The sequence below is a fragment of the Lagopus leucura genome, unplaced genomic scaffold, assembly GCF_019238085.1.
Source record: "Lagopus leucura isolate 7727_CA_CO unplaced genomic scaffold, USGS_WTPT01 Super-Scaffold_100002, whole genome shotgun sequence".
Lineage (NCBI taxonomy): Eukaryota > Metazoa > Chordata > Aves > Galliformes > Phasianidae > Lagopus > Lagopus leucura.
In genome coordinates, this window is record NW_024962263.1 from 53,819,438 (window position 1) to 53,828,789 (window position 9,352).

A 9,352-nucleotide genomic window follows, 5' to 3' on the forward strand; every position below is an offset into this window, starting at 1 on the left:
AACAGCACACAAGTCTCCTTTGCCAGCTCTTAAAACTCTTGGATGCGAGCTATCTGGAGCTGCTGATTTAAAAAACCTCTTCCTTTAGTTCCTATGTTTAAGGCTTTCCTTAGTTATTGTTAGAACTTTGTGACATTTGCTGTTTCTCCCCCCCGCCAAAAAAAAACACAACACACACACACCCCCCAAAAAACCCACATAGAACAGCAATTTATATAAAGTTTCTGCTTTCTCTGAAATACATTATTTAAGAAAAGAATAAAAATTACTCCTTCCTGCTCTTCACACAGGTAAATAAATATCCATTATCAAAATAATTTTTTGCTTACTTTCTGAATATTCTGCAGTTCTTAGCTCCTAATTCACATGTTGTACTATGCCTATTTCTCTTACAGTGAAGCCCATTAAATTCAAGTTATGCTTCCAAATTAATAATTCAGTTACTCCTGTTAATTAACTATGTATGTGTTGGGAGTAGGTTTCTTGCCATCATGTATGGTCCTCTGCTTCATTTTAGCTTGAACATCTCTAATTTGTGATGAATAGATCATCCTATTTTTTCAGCTGATTGTTGCCATTGAATTTAATCTTGCCAGGTTTTGCCTGGGAAGATTTTCCAGGTGACTGGGTTTAAATCATAGACTTTTATCCAAAAAAAGATGTCCCAGTATTCTACAAATGTAAATCCCTTCAGTCTAGACATCAGCTGATCTTCTGTCTTCCTTTGCTCATGTGACAGAAAGAATCCTTGAGGAGACCCCCTGTATGTCCCAGCCAGAGCCAGGGTGGTCATAGGTCAAGTGTACGTCCACCTACATGACTGAACAAGCAGCACATGCTGGCTCTCAGCACCCTCTGAAGGACTACAGTGACTGTTCTTGAAGCAAAGGTTTGTGCTGCCTTTTGGTGAGTGCTGATCTCTGAAGTCTGACTGCACTTTTGGGTGGTTCAGAAGACAGACTTACTCTGCAGGTTCTGCAGATTGGCTTGCTAATTCTGCTGCTCCTTTGGGTTACATTTATTCTAATTTCATGCCCTTTTTGACAGTGTGCACAGTAGCTTCCTTAAATTTCCTGTGTTGTATTTCATAGTCATGATATGATGCTGGCAGCTCACTGGAAGCAGGGCCTAGATTACACCTGCCTAAACCTGTAGTCTTTACTTCCAATGATGATAAACACATTGGCAAAATATATTCCTGTTTACTTTCAAAATCATAGAATCATAGAGACTCATAGAATGGTTTTGGTAGGAAGGGGCCTTTGAGATCATCTAGTTCCAACTCCCTGCTAAAGGCAGGGACACCTCCCTCTAGTCCAGGTTGCACAAAGTCCCATCCAGCCTGGCCTTGAATGCTTCCAGGGAGGGGGCATCCACAACCTCACTGGGCAACCTGTTCCAGTGTCTCACCACCCTCATAGTAAAGAATTAGTATCTAGTCTAAACCTACCCTCTTCCAGTTTAAAACCATTTTCCCTTATTCTGTTGCTACATACCCTTATAAAAAGACCCTCCCCAGCTTTCCTGTAGGCCTCCTTCAGGTGCTGGAAAGTTTCTATGAGGTCCTCCTGGAGCCTCCTCTAGATTGAAGAGCCCCAGCTTTCTCAGCCTGTCCTCAGAGGGGAGGTGCTGCAGCCCTCTGATCATCTTCGTGGCCCTCCTCTGGATCTGCTCCAGCATCTCATATCAACACTTCATGCTGCATGTTGCTGTATGCATGATCTGTTTTCTCTTTTCTCTAGTCCACCTTCCAGCTCATGGGGCCAGAAAGTTTTTCATTCTCACCTAGACTATTTTTAGGAGAGGCTGTACTACCAATTCAGAACAAAGTCAATACCAAAAGCTAACTCTTCTGTGAGGTCATTTCTAACATCAAATCAATTCTAATATCTAGATGTGCATACATTTTACTATCCCATCACAGCATGTTGGACTGACTTCCTTCTCCAAGTTCTTTGAAAACTGAACAAACTCTTGGAGATTTTGTTTGAACTTCTGATCATAAAATACCTGTGAAACACGATTGTACTTGAGGCTTCCCAGGAAATCATCAGTAGGTAGTGCAGCAATCCAGTGAAAGCATTTTTCAAGGGTTTTAGGAAAGCCTTCAGCATCTGCTTGGTTTTACTCGCAAATATTTATAGATCCTCTTGTCTTGACTTGAAGTTACTTAATTGTATCTTATCTGAGAAGTCGATGGGTTCTTTCCTTGGCTGTTAGGTAGATCCTGTTAATATCCCCCTGTGGACTGAATGTCTATGTTTGCAGTGCCCACAGCTGCCTCAGCTATTGAAACTCTTCCAGAAAACCTGCCAGAACTGAAAACAACCTCTCTTTCTAAAGACTGATGTGTGAGGTAGGTATTTACATGCTTCAACACTAGCCCAAAGCTGAAATTCTACATCATACCTAGCCTATCCCTTTTAAATTTTTGAGTCACTTCTGGTATAGAGCTTGCCATAAAAATGTAGCCGGTATTGGGCACTCTTTTCTTTAATTTCTTATTGAGGAGAATATGAACTAGATCCGTGACTTGGAAATAAGAGCAATTGTGCTTGATGGAGTCCTTTTCAGGTGATAAGTGTTGCCACAAACAGTGATGATGATGGGACTTTCAAATGTGCAGTGTGAGGTAACTATCACTAGCTCTTACCTTGCAGATAAGTACTTTACTACTGATAAAGATTGTAGTTGGCTTCCAGAATCGTTGACCTGATTTCCCTAAAGCTTCTCTGTCAACCTGGGTTGTCTTATTCTTTGGATACAAATTATAGCAGTAGAAATGCTGAACAGCTAATATACTTAGCATTTCTGGTGAAGCTGAATAGGTGGTACATCAGCGCAACGTATCTTTGAACACTCAGGATGAAAACAAGATAGCAACAAGTTTCTAAGTGCTAGCTGGAGACTGGGGCACGCATACCTGTGCAGCCACCCCAAGTGCTGGTTAAAAGATGGGTCTGGCGGTGGCTTCATGCTGGCTGTCCCCTCACTCATATCCCCAAACTGGGGTGGGTTGGCAATGACATGCAGTGTGCAATGGGGAAGATACCTCCTTTCAAGTTAACTTCTTTTCTCACTAATCCCTTGGTTACTGTTTAATCTGGATGATCATTGTCTTATGCAAACTTTGTTATTGTCAGATTCCCCTTAGTGTTATCAGTTTTGGACAAACAACCTCTCAGAACAGCCAGATTTGGGTATTCGGTTCACACGCACTATTGACACTTGCATTCCTGCCATGCCTGCCATGTTATCCAGGCCTTGCTACCTCGAGGCATGGAGTCATGCAGTTCCTGTACAAAAAAAAAAATCTAGCTCCATTTCAGTAAAAGCAGATCTAGTGGACACAAACAAAACTGCTGATTCTGCATCCAGTTTTCGTTTTAGAAATCACTGGAGAAGCCTTCATGTGCAGAAAGGTTAATCAAGCATAAGAACAATATTCCAAGCAACACAGTTCTTTCAAATTCTTCTTCTGCTACTTCAGACTCTACTGTTTGGCACTGTTTGGCATGATCTGTAACTATGAAAAAAACAGACCATGCAGGAAGACTGCAATGGTTTGTAGCATGACATGAAAAGCTGCACCTATTCACCTCATGCTGACATGACCTCAGCAAGCTGCTCTAACTGAACTGGAAGTGGCTTCTACCACAAGTGTTGGTTTGCTGCCTGCCTCACTGGCTTTTCTACAGGTTCTGTACTCAGAGGACTGAGGAATTAGCAGTGTGTACGAGCTCCCGCAATGCATTTGTGCTAATAAAGAACGGTAGCAGTTGTCTTTCATCCTAGTGTCTGCCTCCTACAGAGTGTGGAAAGATACCAATGACAGGGGATTTGCATGGTTGAGGTCTATCCTTGAGGAAGAAAACATCGATGCTTTTGTAGTAATAATGTTTACCAATATATGTAGTGCACACACATTTTGCTTGTGATGTCTTCTGTTTTAGAATCCTGTTATGAAGGATTACAGTTTTTCTCTCAAAGACCAGTTTAATCTAATCTAATTCTGTGTCGAGACAGAGTAGGAGGGAATTGTTTCACGGTTCTTGTGCTGCCTCCCTGTCATGGTGCAGGGATAATGTAAGGAATGGTTCTGACCTCACACTGCCTTATGACTGACGGGCTAGCCTCCTGATATCAAATGCATTGTGTGTCATGTTTTTTATGTTATTTTTTTTTCCCTCCAAAGTTTTTTTTCCTCATCACTTCAAGATTAGTTTCCTTCCTACAATATTCTTGTGCCAGATGGTCTTCAGATGATGAATGTTTGCAAGCGCTAGGAAAAAATAGTAAATCCTTGCTGTAGATAACAAAGAGATTTAAAGCAAGGGGGAATCATCATGTTGATGGTTCAGGACTGTTAGATCAGCAGATTGGTTGCATCTCACAATTTTATTGAGGTTATGTTCCAGTGTCAGGCTGAGTTCAGTGGGACTTGTGAAGACATGCCCTTCCCAGCCCTCCCATCTGTAAGTGCAAACAAAAGTCAATTCAGTAATTCATCTTCTATTGTGGCCTGACCCTGTGTGAATTAGCGAAGTTAAATTATTCAAAAACTGACAGAAACAAAAATAACAACATAAAACTTAGGATCTGGAATAAAATGGGATACTTTGGTGTTGAAGTTGTGCTTTAGAAACAGGAATTAGCAGCTACTGAGGGAATCATTACATTGTGATTGTTCGTAACAGATGGTCAGATCCAAAATGTAACATGAAAGTGATCCATGAGGCTTCAAAGACCAAGAAGTTTTGTTTTCAAAGGGCTTGCTAACTTCTCAAAAAGGCTAATGTGGCAGAATGGCAGCTGCAGCCTACTGCTTAGACATTGTGAGCTTGTGACTGGGGGGCAGGAACAACTGTAGAGTTTTTAATGTTCTCCATAGAAGAGTCAGTTCTGTTGAGAACTTAAGGCAGCCAAAGGGAAGTCTATTAAATGTGTCTTTGACCTAAATACACAGTAGAAGTTCCCGATTGCCTTGTAATGAAAATGTAGGCTGTACATTTCATATTGGTCTGTAAAACATTATAATTACAAAGAATATCGTTTTGTTGGTGTCCCAGGAAATGTGCTATTAAGAATACTAGAAAGTAAAACAGGATATTTTCCCCTGCAACAGTAGCTTGAATAGTTTTAAGAGCAACCACACTTGGGTGCACATGGCTGCAGCATCATAGAATGGTTTGAGTTGGAAGGAACATTAAAGACCAGCTTGTTGCATCCCCCTGCCATGGGCAGAACTGCCAAGATCCCACCGTATCAGACTGCCCAGGGCCCCATCCAACCTGGCCTTGGGCACCTCCAGGGACGGGGCATCCACAGTTTCTCTGTGGGCCTGTGCCAATGCCTCACCACTCTCTGAGTAAAGAATTTCCTCATAACATCTAATTTAAATGTACCATCTTGTATTTTAAAACCATTTTCCCTTGTCCTCTTACTATATGCCTGTAACAATCAGATCAACATGAGGGTATTACCTACCTGTTGAAAACTGAGGAACGGATAGCATGACATCAGAGGACTATGGTCAAGTATATTCGATTTTTATGCAGCAAAAGTTAAATTCTGTCCTATACGTAGAAGGTGGTTTTGAGTCTTGTAGCCATACTCCCTGAAAAACATAAAATAAATATCAATACCTGCAGATTTTTGAGCCTTATGATCTCATGTTTTTATTTTAGGTATAAAATACTTATATTACAACATAATATTTCAATAACTATGACTGTTCGAAGATATTTCTGAGACCACCCAGCCTGTACTTCATTCTATCAATGCCCCCCTTTCCATAAACTTGCAGCAGATAAATTTCCTTTTTGAGAGCCCCTGATGTGTTCAGACGAAAAACTGCTTCAAATACACTCTCATGAAATATTCCTGGTGTGAGGTAAAGCCAGTCACTTTGTTCTGGCTGGCACAAATGTATATGCTAATGCCTAGGGACTGCTTCTGTTTCCTGGAAAAAAAACCAACACACCTTTGATATAGAAATTGAACTCTTTACTCTTACTCTCTTCTGTATACAAAAGAAATTTCTTTTTCAGTGAAGGATCTGCTATTATTGGTGTGCTTGTATACGTTGCTAAGCCATTTGTGTTATCTCCTTGAAGGATAACAGTAACTTGTCATACTAAGTAGCTCATAGTGCAGTCATGAAGGAAAGAAAGAAAAAAATCTCTGGGGTAGCTTGGGGCTTGGTACTGATAGGCAGGATGAGTCCAGTTGGTCACTTTTTTGTTCTGATGATCTAGGGCAGTAGGGTTTTGGAGTGTGGGGGTGAAGGGAAGGCTGTGCTGCTTTCAGCTGAACCAAACTACTGTGGCCCATGGTTGCCAGTGACCTGTCTGAACCAAGTTTGTGATCTTGCCCAATTTTAAACACTGCTTGAATTCTCTTAGATCCAGTCATATGGGGTCGTGCTGGTCTATTCAGCAGGCACCTCTAGGATACAAAGCAGAAATTCAAACACCATCATAAGATAATGTTTCAGTGAGAACCTCACTGACTGCAGCTTGTAGGAAATAGCCTTTTTTTTTTAGTCTCTGGCTTGTTTTGTTGCCTCCTCCAGCCACCCTTTGTTCCCCAGCACAAATGGCCCTTTCACACTGCCCTTATCATTTTTGTCAGGTTGTGCTCATCTTAACCATTAGGGCACTTTTACTAACGCCGTTTGCAATTCAACACACAACTTTTTAAAATAAAAAATGTAATATTAAATATACAAAGCTAAAACATAATTTCAAAAACAATTGAAGAAATGGATTTCCTCCAAAAGTCAGCCTTTGAGGGGGCTGAGTAACTAAGTTTTAAGAACATCCGTTTTCTCCCTTTTAAGTCAGAAAACAACTTATGGCAGTCATTTAATTCCCCAGAGGTACACAGGGAATGACAGCTGTAGGTGTCTGGCGGTCTGCAGAAGTTCTGTCACTTTATATGCAAAGAGAAGCTCAGGGGACCTGAGCTGTGATATATTCCTTTGAATGCTTTGCGTGTGGCTTTCATGTTGTCTGCAAATCATTTTAATGAAACTACTGGCCAAAGTGTATGGTATCTGTCTTTCTAAACTTGCTGTATTACATGATACGTATTACTGCCACTAAAAAAAAAAGGCAGTCTGCCCAGTGTATCAACTGCCATATTTACACTCAGCTGTTTTAATACCCCTGTTAAGGTGCAGCTTTCCGTACTTGTCTCTGGGGCCAGTTTCACCGGTGGCATGTGAATCAAAAGCCTTTCACCATTTTTGAAGTGGCTGAAAACAACGCATGGCTTGAAAATAAAACTGCCGTTCCTTCCGCCCCTTTTGGGGGGAGTAACTTAAAAAGAGAGGGACATTTACATTTCCAATATTCAGCCTACTTCACTCTTTGTAGCCTGGCACATATGCAGTAGAATATTTATTAAGTTATGAATTACCCTATTATCCCAGGTGCCCTGCAAAGGCAAATGCAGTCACCTCCCTGCTCTGCCGAACACTTGGGCTATTGAACTTCAGTCTGGGTAGGGAGCACGGCAGCTCAGCCCCGTGCACTGGGAACTCCAGGTCCAATGGTGCCTCTGCTATCAAATTGTCCCAAGGCATCCTGAGCTGATGGCATACTGGGACGGAAGCCAGAAGGCTTTTTGTTGTTGTTGTTGTTCCCGTTTTCTTTCTTTAACTGGTTTTAAGGCTGCTCTTTTGACAGGCAGACAAATATTTGGCAGCTGGGCTAACTGAAGCACAGAAAGAGGCTCTTTGAACACTGTGTAAGATATTTCTAGCAGATGAATGGCTAAAATAAAGTATAAGTAAAATATTCAAAGTATAGTTAATATTTAAAAATAGTCATTTTCTACCACTGTTTTTGTCCTAGCTCCATAGGAGGAATTTGTAAACATAGGTAAGAGTAGTGGGAAAAAAATATGATAGACAAGTCAAATCTGAAGCATCCACTTAAGCCTTACTGAATTTACAAATATTTGGGGTGCTCTGTAAAACAGTTTTTTCATTTTCTTTGCTGCAGAGAATAAAACCAGATGCTTGCGTTTATATTATAATCATAGAAGGTAAAAATAGAAAGTTTAAAGAAACTGGATTGTGATTGCTGAAATAGTTTGCATTTGAGTTCTCTGATAAGTGATATGCAATGCAGTTCACCTCATAAAGATTCAGAACTTCAGAAGAAGCCTCCAAGGAGAGAGGAGCAAACAACACAATAAGCCAGAAGCAGGCTATCAGGGGCACTCCACTGATGGGAAGCCACAAGCTATGTAAAAGTGAAATAAATAACAATTGCTGCTTAATTAGTAAATGTGCTTAACAGCAATGCTCCCAGCTCCCTCCTGCAAGACAAAAACAAAACAAAACAAATTAAGAAATAAAATGCTACTTCCATCCTATTTATTTTCTTATTCTTCCTAGAAATTGTTCATTACAATTGCATGCTACCCATGCTTTCACCCATTTTTCTTGCCTTTTTAAATTTGACTGCTAAAGAAAACGTCAGATCTTAGAGATTCTCAGAGCTCAAGAGAGCACATGGAAGTTGCTTGCCATCATGGACAAAAGTATTTAATTTTGATCTAAAACCAGTTCAGTACTCTGTGAAGATTAAGTTCAAATTGGATGTTTAGATGAAATTATGGAATCATAGAATCATACAAGTTGGAAAAGACCACTAAGCAGAACATCTGATCCAACCACCAGCCCATCCCCACCATGCCCACTAACCACATCCCTCAGTGCCACATCTCCATGTTTCTTGAACGCCTTCAGGGACGGTGACTCCACTCCCTGGGCAGCCTGTTGCAATGCCTCAGCACTCTTTCTGTGAAGAAACATTTCCTAATATCCAGCCTGTACCTTTCCTGGTGCAACTTGAGGCTATTTTCTCTCATCCTGTTGCTGTTACCAAGCTAAAGAGGCTGATCCCCACCTCACCACAACCTCCTTTCAAGTCATGCTAAAGAGCTACAAGGCCCCTCCTGGGCTTCCTTCTCTTCACACTAAACTGCCCCAGTTCCCTGAGCTGTTTCTTATAAGACTTGTGCTCCAGATCCCTCACAGCTTCCTTGCCCTTCTCTGGACGTGCTCCAGGGCCTCAATTTCTTTCTTGTACAGAGGGGCCCAAAACTGAACATAGTACTCAAAGTGTGGCCTCACCAGTGCTGAGTGCGCAAATCTGATGGAAAGGACTGGATGCCATTTACTACTGAAAAAAAAAAAAAAAGAGGCTAGAGTTAAAACTTCTAGTTCATGCTTTCCCATAGTAGACAATATTATCTGTATAATCAAGGAAGCATAAAATGTAACACTCTGATGTGATTAACATGTCCAAAGCTACTGCTGTTGGTGACTGAGCAAGAT